The sequence below is a fragment of the Columba livia genome, chromosome 8 (genome assembly GCF_036013475.1).
Source record: "Columba livia isolate bColLiv1 breed racing homer chromosome 8, bColLiv1.pat.W.v2, whole genome shotgun sequence".
Lineage (NCBI taxonomy): Eukaryota > Metazoa > Chordata > Aves > Columbiformes > Columbidae > Columba > Columba livia.
The window spans coordinates 20,540,658-20,553,848 of record NC_088609.1 but is presented as its reverse complement, the minus strand read 5'-3'; the positions used below and the strand labels follow the sequence as shown (position 1 = coordinate 20,553,848).

At 38.6% G+C, this 13,191-nt stretch overlaps 1 long non-coding RNA gene across 1 annotated transcript; it reads right to left on the bottom strand.

Annotated features, from left to right (window-relative positions):
• Window positions 1–419: 419 nt before the first annotated feature.
• On the bottom strand, window positions 420–8,044 carry LOC110361106 (uncharacterized). The gene is made up of 3 exons (XR_010474343.1): window positions 7,929–8,044; window positions 2,654–2,791; window positions 420–541 (listed from the first exon to the last, which is right to left on the bottom strand). It is a non-coding gene; the product is annotated as an uncharacterized LOC110361106 (long non-coding RNA).
• Window positions 8,045–13,191: the final 5,147 nt, after the last annotated feature.

Below are 13,191 nucleotides of genomic sequence, written 5' to 3'. Positions count from 1 at the left end.
TCACAAATATACAACAGAAGCAATTTACTTACTCTAGGGATTACTACATTTAATCAGGACCAATAATGATGTCAACAAGGAAAATGTACCAATTCTGTTAATTGTGCCTTCATTGCTGTAAAGCATACTTGAGGAGAAAGCAATCTGCGACCTGCAAACTCATGCACAAACATCTCTCTGCTTCTAGACTGTCATTTGTGGACAGCCTGAGATGACAAACCAGGTTTACAATACAGAGTTTCACTGCTATATGCCCATTCCTCAGCTGAGGTAAATGTGCATCATAGATAAAAGTATGGAGCAACATAAGCGCCAGTTCTGTCTTCTTTTTCTTGGACTTTTTTTTTTTTAATCTCTCAGGACTGATGTAAACCACACCCCATGAAGCCTGATACATGTCATAACCTGTTTTTTCTTACATTGTTCATGTGTCTTCTTCACAGCCTTCCCAATGAGGCAGTGCAAGGAACCAGCATGTCAGAGACTCCTCCAGCAGTGAAACTCCCATTTGGCTCCGCAGGCTGCTGCCTGTCTCCATGCACTGCACAGATGGAAGACAAGCTCACAAATTGAAGACAGATTACCAAGATCTAAGAGTTCAGATGAACACTAAGCATGGATTTCTCTTACAGATCACTCACACATGCAGTCTTTGACATAAAATTTCTCTATGGAAAATTGTCATGCACAGCATGATTGATTACTTACTTTCAGATTATAAGTCACAGATACAAACTCACTTCTGTTTTAGCCACTACTGCCTATTTAAAAATAGTGATTTACAAGAAAACAGAAGCCCAGGAAAAGACAACAAGAAAGAAGTATTTTTTTCCTAATTTCTTCAGATTGCCACCATAAAAATAAGAGGGTTTATCTTCAGGGGTTTTTTGTTGTTATTGTGCGGCCAGTTTGTTTTTTGTTTGTTTGTTTGTTTTATGTGTGTGTGTATGTGTGTGTGTTTTGTTTGGTGTTTTTTGTTTGTTTGGTTGGGTTTTTTTTTTATGTTGTATGAACTGGAGCAACAACCAGCTAATGTTCTTGCTTTTTTTTCTGGCAATACAAGGATAACAGAAATCAAAGCTTTCCCTTCTTACCAGCCTGCCATTTAAGTCATTCACACTGTGTATCTGAAGAAGTCTTGTTTAGAAGGAAAGTATCATAGGGACATTGTCATTTTTCAAAAGTGGTTGCTGTTCAACTAAGCTGAAAATCCAATACAATAGAGATTTTTTTAAGAAAGCACAATGACTGTTTTTTCCTGTATAAACAGAGACCAGCAAATAAAAGGCAGGAAAGTGATTCCCTCATTGCTTTTATACTAAGCAGTGGATTATACCGCTGTAACAGACACCTAAAAACAAAGTTTGCCAAAGAGTTAAAGGCACAAAAGCAATTAACAGTTCAAATCAGAAGTGTTAACACACCAAGGTGGAAAGAGTGTGAATTTCTGCTGTGCATCCTGAGTTTTTCTTGCTGCAAAGTTGCAGTTTTCCCACTTCCTCTTTTTTCTCACTTTCAGGTTTCCACCACTGGGACTTACAGGGAGATAACATGAAAAATTAAGCATATAATGACACTACACTGTTCCTAATCAGAGCACTTTTGTACTTCATGCCCACCTATATTTTTTGACAGCCATTTTAATTTTAAGAACACGTATTTGGATTAACAGTAACTGAATTTATTTTAAATTCAGATTACAATGTGGATTTGACTTTATTGTCAAGAGGCACGTCACAAAAGAGAAAACAACAAACGATTAAGAATTTGTAGAAGAACTCTCTAGTCTGATAATGTCCTCTACTGAACTTCTCAGTAGTCCAGGAGTACAAGGAAATACTGAAATGAAAGGGGAGAGAATTTTACCTACAGGTGCAATGGCAAATAACACCTATTACTCTCTACAAAAGTAGGTACTACTGACAAACACTCTCTTTGGAGAAAATGGCAGAAAATATGTGCAAAAGCAAAGCTTTTGGGAACTAATACAGGAATGGCAAGAGGCAACCCTGGAAGGTCACTGAGGTTGAAGAGCTAATTAAGAAAAAATGCAAATCAAGAAACAAACAGTTCATGCAGCCACAAGACCTCAGCATAGCCATATTCTGCTGATCTGGGAACTACAGGAAATGGATCAATGGGAAATAGGGAGCAAATATATGATATTAACAGTTTGACTGCCAAGTACATAAAAGCTCTCAATAGCCACAAAGTTCAAAATTCAGCAATTATTCCTCTCTCCTCCCTTCTAGCTGCTGTAATCTCATGAGAAGGAGTCTTTGTGGATCTCATCCATCCTCCAAAAAGGAGCTTAACATCCTCATTAAGCCCTACTCAGGTCAGTTTTACTTTCTGCAGGGTGTGAGATCAAGCTAACAGTGGCAATCTCAATATGACACTGAGCTGTCAATGCACCATTCCTGCTTCATCAGGTTCCTGTCCTGCGAACAAACACTATCATAGCAAACGCAGTCATGATTGCTCAGCACTCTCAGAGCAACTTCATGGGCACCAATGTCCTAAGAATTTGGCCGGCAGGGAGGCAATCTGGTGTTTATTCTACATGGCACATGTATGAAACACTTCTAAACTGGTGAGGAAGCTAGCAAAAGAAGGTCCCAGCTGTTAAGCAAACAAGTATCAGCCATCATACTTATCAAAATTTGCATGCATCTGCAGCTCCTTGGATGAATGTGATAATCCACATTCCGCAGGCATCCACAAACTCCAGCAGCTTGTTTACTGTCTTCAGACTTTGTCCCCTCACTCTGTTACATAGCTGACCACTCTTCTGCAGGGAAATAATAATTGTGAAATAGGAACAGGGACCTTAGAAAACAGTTTAATGATTTCAAAACATATGTTCAAGATACAATGGCCAATGCATCAGGGACAACCCTGACCCCACTGCCTAGGTACTGCAACCTGTCATCTCCTCCACGCTCTTTCTGGTTCCCATCCACGCTGCACAGACCACATGGTGCCAGTCTGCTTTCAGCATATCGTGTATTTCAGCAGCATAGTAATGTCAATGGTAACAGCCACATCTGACTGTGAGAAATAAAGATTCTGTCCATAAATACTGAAGAATTTTTTTGTTACTCTTCCATATTTCTCTTCTGTCTTAAATCAGAAGAAATAATGAATACAAATTTTAGTAAGTCCTTTGAAAATTCTCTGAGGAGTTGTATGTTAGTAGTCACAATTTCTATTCAGGCTTCTAATGAAAATACTAATAGTGCTACTGGGGACTCCAATTTCTCTCTGAAAAGTATCAAAATCTCAATATTTACCAGGAATGTACACAGATTTCTGATCAAGAGCAGAATATTCCTCAAAATGCCAATAATTACTTTTCATGTTAGTCAGTAGCCTTGTGGCCTCTGTAGTCATGTGAGATACAAAGAATCTAACTTACTTCTCCAACTCTCAGTCAAAGTTCTGGTTCATTGCCCAATATTAAGCGAAGCTATTACAAGAGGATAAATGAGACACAGCCCAATGTTGAAACAAAGTGTACAAAGCCCATCTGGGACAGAGAAGAACAGTAGAGCAGAGAACTGAACTTGCCTTCACCCATGCCCTAAGAAGCAGCCTTAGCCATGTAGCTGAGGTCCGGAGAGGAAAGCATTGCAACACCAAGCCAGCAAATGAGACACCAACTACAGGAATGGGAATCTTAAACTCCTACAACTTTCCCAATAAGAGCACTACTGGGAAATAATTTGGATTCATTTTCTCCATTTTTATGGAGGGAGAGAGGAAAGGTTCAATTTCACAGCAAGGTAGAAAAGAAATATATTTTATACCTTGAATATTTTTAATAAGAAAACCATTATCATCCATTTACAATGATCAGCATTCCTAAAGCAAATTCATGATAAAAAAACTAAAAATCACCAAGTTTGCCAAGACCACTTAGCTTTCTTCACATAAATAACTAACCTGAAACACAGGGTAATCTTAATTTTCTATTTGCAGTTCATTTACTCTAAATTGGTTAAACTGTTTATGCTACTGCTTCAATACATTTCACTGATGATTCAAAGTGCTCCTTGAAGCTGGTCAATTAGCAAATTACTTAAATATTTTCAAATGACTTGAAAGACACCTTCACTCTTCTTCCCCAGTCTCCTTTTGCCCCTTCAAACATGGTCGCCACTTCCCTTGCTCCCTGGTCTTTTTCTCACTCTTCCAAAGTGGTCACTCTTCTAGGGAGTTTGCAAAGTAAAAATAACAAGCTACATTCTGTTAATAGGCTCAGCCATCCAGCTCCTAACAACAGCTCCTGGCTTTCCTCACACCCGCTCTCCCTTCTGCTCCCGAGATCCAGTGAGTCACGGCTGGGAAGCACAGCCTCTTCCTCCAGCACCGACTGCTCTCAAAATCAACAATCTGCAAACTGGAAATTGTATCATCTCTCTTTCATAGGATGGAACAGTATTTTCTGGCCAGTCCCAGTGTTTTTTTTCAGCTCTCATAGGTTTTCAATCCTCTCCCTTACCCTTGAAAATTACAAACACAATTAAACCTAGTTTTCAACTGAAAGCAAACAAAATTTCATTTTGATGGTATCAACAAAGTTGGGGCAAAATAAAGCAAAAAATTAAAAAAAAATTCATCAGTTTCTCCTAAATCTGTATATTCTCATGAAATTACATATCCTAGAAATGTAAGTTATGTTCTTAACATTTTAGCAGAAATAATTGCCTCTCCAGTGACAACTTGATAAGTTTCAGGATGGTGCAATATGAGAAGACAGAGATATGATCTTCTAGATTTAAACCAGAAATACTTTTCACAGACCCTTAACTAGTGCAGTGGTACTGAGTGCCACTGCAACTCACACTGATAGTAAAAATTATGTCACCTGAAGTAAAAGACTTCCCCACCCCCTCAATTACTTTAAAAATTATCTGTAACAAAAAATAAAGAATAATAAAAAAAAAAATAACTGCTTCTCGCAGTGGTCTTTCCTATTCACACTGAAGTCTGAGGTTTCCTGGATCAGTTTTTTGTGGTGTGTTGGGTTTTTTTGTTTCTTTTTTATTTATTTGTTTGTTTTGTTTTTCTTCTCCTTTTCTTCTGTCATCTGTCTCCACCCATGCCTTTCATCCTTATGATATCAAGTATGTAAGCAGGCTGCTTAAAAGGGAAAGATTACAAAAAAAAGCAATGGGGGTGTATACATGCACACATATCTGACAGTTCCTAAAGTATGCTTCTAACTGTGTCTAAGCAGAGTATCCACCAAGTTCCCTTTAGCCTACATAAGGAACCGAGAGAATATGGAACTGTATACACAGAAATGATGCTTCCTCCATGAAATATGCTGTCAATCTCAAAGGGCCCTTGACTGTTTTCAAGGGGTAAAGAGCAGGTAAAAAAATCTTCAGATAAGAGCAAACGGAAAGAGACCTTAAGATCATAATTAGAGGCATGATACATTCAGTTTACGTTTGATACACACGGAGAAACCCTTGAGATACTTCTTATATACTGCTGTGTAATGGGAATAGCCAGATGTCTGAGAGTGAGCATCAAACCAGTAAAGAAAACCATGCGGAGTGCTCTCCATCACAGCGCTGTGCTTGGGTGTGATGTTTCAGCAGAGGGCCAGGCGGCAGCACCCACATGACACTGGTCGTTGGTAGAGGTGACTGCTATGTGCCACTCAGCTGGAGCCACCAGCTTTTCCCACCTAGAGGGTGGACGTGCAGCCTGGTCAGATGCCGTGAGCAAGCGGCACAAGCAACTGCTGCTGAGTGCACCCAAGTGATGCCAGTTGTGTTGCTGAGCCTCCAGTGCTACACAGAACAGAAAGTGTTCTGCCCAGGAAGACAACCGCCAGAGACAAGGACTCAGAGTTGGAGCTGTCTTCCAGGGCACAGCACAGATTGGTCTGTGCAACAGGAGGTGCTCTGCATCTCCAAAGGTAGACTTCACACAGTCCAGCAGTAGAAGTGATTCATATTCCACATCGAGCTAGATCAGAAATGCCACAGAAGGTTAATCCCTGTTTCCAGGAGAAGTCCAAGAGATGTGCACAAAGGGATTAGGCAGTAATCACAGTGGATTTCTAAAATAATGTAATGAAACAGACTCAGGTATTGAGGCATGCTGGAGACAAACCTAGGACCACTGCCCAGTTTAAAAAAATACATGGGACAGGAGGAGACACAGAAACGATACAGTGCTCAGCAGTTGTGGAAAATGCTGCAAACCTTAATAACCCAGCTAAGACTCAGAGGAGACTGAATTAGAGCTGCCCATTTTTAATGCTAGAAATTATATAACGATAACCTGGTTTTACTTTAGTTACTGAGGCAGGAACTATGTGGCTGATCAATTAAATTAATCACATTTTTGTCATAAAAATACCCTTTCATTAAATATCAACCCCCCAAATTTTTCTACAACAAGGTCAATTCTGATATATTTCACACCTAAACTAATTACTGGATAAAAAAGTTAAAACACCTCAAACAAACTTTTTAATGCTCATTAAATAAACACAAAGATGTCTTTCATTTGGGAAATGCCTGACCCCTTGGTTGCCAGATGATGGGATAATATAGAGGTTAAATATGTATGTCTTGTCTTTTGCTTTTTCCTAAGTGCCTGCTCCCGATCTCTGCTAGAGAGAGCGCTTTGATCTGAGCAAGAATTGACTCAAACATGTTAGTTGGAACATGTCTCTGGAGGTCTTGTAGTCTAACCTCTCACTTGCAGGAAGACCACAAACACTGGACCTGACCAGCCATAGCATTATCTAAACAAGTCCCCAAAAATTCCAGGGATGAAGAAATATCCCACAACCTTCTTGAATAACTTCTAGTGCTGTATTATCCTCCTTTGCAAGGAAGCTTTTCCCAATGTCCACCCTGACCCTCCCCGGTTGTCCCTTCTGTCCATTGTCTCTTGTTTTACCAGCTATAACTAGCAAAACTAATTTGCCTTCATCATCTCCCTAACTATCTTCAAGCTTAGCTCAAGCCTAAGTTGCTGGAGAGGCATAAGCAATGAGTATGTGCTATATACTGCTTATATGAAAAGTATGGCGTACCCATGTTGTGGGAACACTTAGCCTGTCAGAAGCACATCAGGCAGGTATGGCAGCAGCCAGGCACCCCTGCACAGCTCCACATTCAGACACAGCTCCGGTCCAGCTGACCTGGCTCAAGAGCAAAAGATGCGCATATGCGCTCATCAAATACTTCATGGGGAAATCCTGACAGACTGCCCTTTGGCTTCTTTGTCAGGGGAAGTTAGGCATAGCTCAGGCCCAGTTTTGGGAGGCCACATGGTTACAGTTCTAAGCTATAGCCCCAACATATACAAAGAGCACAACGGTGACAAAGAAGGAAATGCAGTCCTTGTACCTTCCCAATAAAACTGCACCTGCTAAGGGTTATACTGAACAGAGTAAATACTGAACAAGTAAATCTTTGATAATTATATAGCTGTACCAGAAGGTAAAAACTACACCTTGAAAATAACATGCTTAGTATTAGGTTCATGTGCAAGTAAGCCAAGAAAAGGACTACTCACATTCTTAGTCAAACACAAAGACTTGCGTGACCAGATCCCAAGTGCCTCCTTTATGATCTCCATCTCTCAAAATTATTATTACCAATTCAGACTGTTCCATTTCTCCATGCTATTGTATTTCCTGCCATGCCAAATAGGACATTTTTCCCATTAATTTTAACAGATGTTTTAATTTATTCTATATATTATATTTTATTAATGCCTATCACATGGAGACCTAGGCAGATGGCCAACTTCAAAACCAAACTTTTATAGAGGAATTAAAAGAACAGTCAGGCAAACAGGTTCTTCACAGCTGGGAAGCTGTTACTGTACAATATATTTATAGTATATAAAAGATACTTGTGAACAGAACAGATGGCAACTTAAGAATTTACCTGAATTTGGATTTTGTTCTGAATTGCAGTAGGTCCTTGCAAGTTTGACATTTGGCAGTTTTATTCTTTCAGGTTCTTCATTTTCTCTTCTAACATTGCACATTCACTTTCTCTGAAAAGAGATATATTTATAAACTCTTAAAAAGAATCTTTTAAAGAGGTTAAGAAATAACTCTAAACTGTTAATGAATCCAGCAGGTCAGCAGATTTCTTATAGTCAAAACTGCAGTCTCTCCCACAGATGTGATACAGCACTTCATAAACACATGGCTTCCTAAATATACAAGCGTGACAAACATATCAGCTCTTCACCTATGTGTTTCATAAGCTATTTGAAAGTAAACAATTTAAAATCAGTTCAAGCTTTAAAGTTCAAGTCCGGCTGGGAAACTTTGGAAAATGAGAGCAGCTTTTAGAGCAGTTTCCTTATCAACTGTACCCAAGGTACAGATTAGTCTTCCTTTCTGAGGTGACTAATAGTTTTCTACAGGAATTCAAAACCTTTTGGGGTTTACATCATGATTTTTATACGTCTATAGTAAGTGCAAGTTCTTTACATCAGATGATGTACTGTACACTTGCAGCATCCATGTCTATTAGTTGAATTCAAAGAAGAGATTTCCAATGTCCAGATGGGTGTAAGACCCTCATCTCCAGTTGATTTACAACCAAAAGAGGTATTGGTACTTAAACCCAAAAATCTGCTTCACGATTAAGTTATGGCCTGGTGACCACTCACTGGAATGCTTTGAGCTGTAAGGTCCTTTTGCTTGGCACAGTGTCACTTCCAGGTTGCTATATTACTTTTAACAGTATTTTAAGGGCCACATTGTGGATATTTCAGGTTGATGTAAACATTCATTACATATAACGTCTAGCAAAGTGTGCTATATTACAGAATACACACACAAAAAAATAATTAAAAAGTGTTAAGCTCAAAATCAACTTTAAATAACAAAGGTGACATGCTTTTAAAAAAATTATCTTGGTTACACGGAAAATTTCTAGTCTGCCATCTTTGGTTGAGTCAGTAGTTAAACTTTATGGCTCAATATCCTAAATGAGCCTACCTCAGGCTTTTAGGCAAGCATAAATACAGATCAGTGTATTAGAGATCACATAACATTTGTTTGTTCTGGTTTGTGTATAGTTACAATCCTTTGTACTAATAAACTGAAATATTCATTATAAATTTGCTCCAGAGGGACCCACAGACCTTTACTGTGGAGCCACAGAGTCTGATTAAATATAAGAAAGTATATTGTATTTATCTCTCCATTCTCAAATGGCTACAAATCCAGCAGGTTTCCCCTAACAGGATAGCTCTAAACTCCTGTAATTCAGCCCCTGCTTGTTTGGATCAATGACACATCTGTTCAACTCGTTGCATACCTCAATCAGTCAACCCACACAAGAAAGCTACCATCTATGGACAGACAATTTATGTAATATAAGCTTTCACTAGGCTTGGGGTTTTTTTTTTTGGTCCTAAAATCTAATTATGTGTTAGGAGTTAAGGAAAAACTTATTAGTACTGTTGTCACATAGCTACATGAATTTACTTTTCTGTAGTGACAAATTCTGGTTTTCTCGTACTGATGAGCCAGGGCTGGGTTGTATGCCACACACAGCAAGTTCTCCCTGAGAGCTTTACAAGGAGCCTACGTATCTTTGTGTTCGTAGTCTCCTGAAGTACATTATCCTTCCAGTTAAGTATGTATTTGACCAGGCTTGACTATACCGTATTGTACTTAAAATATATCAAGGCAGTTCCATGAATTTTTGTTCCTGAAAAGTTTTCTTGTATTTCAGATATATTAGATGACCTAGGTACAAATGCTGACAGAAGTGCAGACATTTTCTTAATGCCTTTTTTTTTATTTAAACAGATCATTCTAGAGATACCTTGTTTGCTCTATCTAATTATTTCAACACCACTGCTAAGGTAGCTAGTATGTGTTATTAGTAAAATTTGACTTAAATATACAGTAGTTAAAGTACTCTCTTTAATTATGAAACATCTCACGTATGTTAGCATGGGAGAGAACGAAAAGCAACCAGGAGCATGTAACTTGCAAACTTATAGCCACTCCCCAAAAACTAAGCTTTATTTTGCAATGGAGTTGGGATCAGAATGGAGTTGAGACCTAGAGCTGAATTGTCCCTTAAGTTTAGCATTATTTATATTCTAAACTAATTTCAAGTTTCTCCTTTTTCTCATAAAGTTTGGCCTTCTTAAATCTTGGTGTTTTCAGAATTAATCAATTCCACTTAACTAAACAGGAAAAACTGTGAAACCATGTCAACCCTTCTCCTCTCCCTTGCTTACTTACTGAGGGAGTTTTTGGTTTTATAAGCTTCCAAGAAAACAATTTTCATCTCAATACTGATGAAAATGAAAATGAAACAAACAAAGCAATTAAACAAAAAACTTACAACGAAACACCAAGAACAATGTGCAGAGAAGCCTCCTGGGGCTTCATCCTCTCGAGCTCATATGTAACTGGTAGCACAAGCTGCAGCCTCTGCCAAGGTCAGGGATGCTCTGGGGTACACACAGAGGCACAGCTACTGAATACCCCTGAGAACACCACAGCTCAGCCAGGAAAGCTCAGTGCAGTCTGAGGATTTCAGAACAGGGAGCAACTAGGGACTAAATTCCAACTCTGACTCCTGAAAAGCCCCTTTTCAATTACTTTCTCATCTCCAAATTCAGTCCTGATGTGGTTTCTCAGATCTTTGCTGGCACTGGTCCCAAAGGCCAGAATCTGATCACCTTTACTCACCTTGACAATATTTTTCACAAGGGGAGTTCACCAATATGTAGACTATTAGCAGCAATAAGTATAGCTAAAAGTGGGCAATGGTGGCAGAATCTATTCCAGGGAAGAAAAAAAAAAAAGCAATTGCAAACACTGTGGAAAATTTTAGCATCAGAAAATTCTGGAGGCTTCCAGATAAACTCATAATTCAGAAGCATGTGAGAGACAGCAATGCATCAATAATAGATTTTTAGCAGGTTATATCCTTGAAAGAAGGTAGATGGTATAGCAGACAAAATAAAGTTGTTGGTGGCCTAATACATTGCAAGTGGTTTGTCACCTACAGCACTACATTCTTTAAAGATATCTAACACACATATACACACAAAATCTCTCAAGTGAATTTATTGACTAAAACCAGTTCCACAGAACCAATTAGTATCTTACACAGGCTGCCCTGCAAGGCTTATGAGGCCATCCATCACTTGTCCATTTAACTATTTAGCATTTGTTCCAGCAATTTGTCACACTGTCAGAATGGTAGTATTTCAGAATAGGAGGTTTTGGTTGAAAGAAATCTCACTCAGATAGTGCAGGTATTTCTTTTTTAATAAGACTTACACAAGATTTATGTTTCTATTATTTGTAACATTAAGGTGAGGTTAATTCTTTGTGTTTCAAAGTTTGTACATTTAAATCAATTGTTTAATATGAGAATTTAAAAAGATCCTGCAAAATGGAATAACTTCAAACTTCATCAACAATTCACAGTTTTGATATCATAGAATGCCTTATCTCATAGCTGCGGTGCTTACATTTTTACCACTTTTCCCATCTAGTTATTTACTCTTTCATTCATTTCAGGTGACTTTCTTAATTTCACAGCACCAAATGAATCACAAAAAAATTACCTTTCCACCGAATGTAAGGCAAAGTATCAACATAATATTAGCATGCCTGCTCCTAAGGTACTTTAGATTTTTCAGGCTCTATACGTCTAAAGGGAAAGAAAAAGGATTGGTGCAGAGCTTCAATTAACCACCTCTGGATATTTATAAATACAAATTAACATGAACATATAAAAAACAAAATGCAAAAGAAACATTTCAAGCTTGACTATCTCTAACAGAGTATTTGATATCTATAATGCAGGTACTGGGAACCATTTCAAAAGACTGGCACTTGCTTTAAAACACATCCAGAACATTTTGCCTGAACAACATGTAGGAATTAGACAAACACAAGTTCTACATTAAATGAAAACAGCTACAATGAGTATGTCAGGCAACCTGTTAACACCTTGTCAGGAAACTCTTGCAGCCCCACTGCACACGGCTGTGTGTCCATACACCTGCTATTTTGCCACTTCACAGATTCCGTCGAAATGAATAGGAGTTATTAAACAACCTTTAGGTTTTTTTATTGTTTCAGAGGCAGGACTCAGGTTGTAATGGTGAGAGCACACAGATCAGAAGTCTGCTTTCCTGATACTCTGTAGAGTTTCCTGATTTAGATTTCTTATAAAGCAGCTGCAGCAAAGAAGCCTGGGAATCAAATGCCATCTCTGCATCTGAATGCTCTTAAGCAGCTCCCATGGCATTTCTCCCTGACTCTCAGTGTGCATCTGTCACTAAGCTCACGCCCAGAGATAAAACACCAAATGTGAACTCCTGTGGGAAAGAGCATCAAGTAAAAACCTTTCTTGAAGCTCAGAGAATGCTCCAGCTCAGTCAAACATTGGACCTTCAATCAGTGAGCCCATCTCACCTTCTATACAGAAGGTTTTGCAGTCTACGAGTGTTAGGAATGGATAACCACATGTTTAATATACACAGAGCAAAGTGAATATTTGCGTGTAAAAGGCTTAGCAAATTTCACTAGATAACGCTGAGATTGTCACTGCTCAAAAACCCCAAAACAATCCCCCTTCTGCTTTGCTGAGTGATCTTACTGTTAAATGACTGACAGTTTTGAAGTATGTATTTTCTTTTTGTCCACACATTTGTGTCTATAATTAATAGCTTCAGACAATTATAATGATATCTGCTAAATATCACTGGTTTATTAGTTTGTCTGTAGAGGATGCACCTACTTTAGAGCTATGTTACGCTGCCTACGCAAAAAATATTATTTCCAGTTACAGTCAGAATACCACAGCAATTCTTTTAATACTATAGAAGCATATGGGTAGAAGGAAGCCAAAGGACAAATCACCACTTAACAACAGCCAAGGAGTTGGTGCTGTGCAGACACAGCCAAAAGGCCCAGTTAGAAGAGGAGAAGGTGCACACGGCATATGGGGGCACTGAGCCCAGCAAGAACATTTGCCTGCAGTTCCTGGGTCTTTGGAAGAGGGTTTGCTTGTTTACTGTTTTGAATATATGCCCAACATTAAAAAGCATAAAATAAACATGGAAAATTATTCCAATCACAGACACCGATGGAAAAAAAATAACCCGTAAACAAAACTTTACTGGTGTTAAGCACAAGTCTGTGGGGAG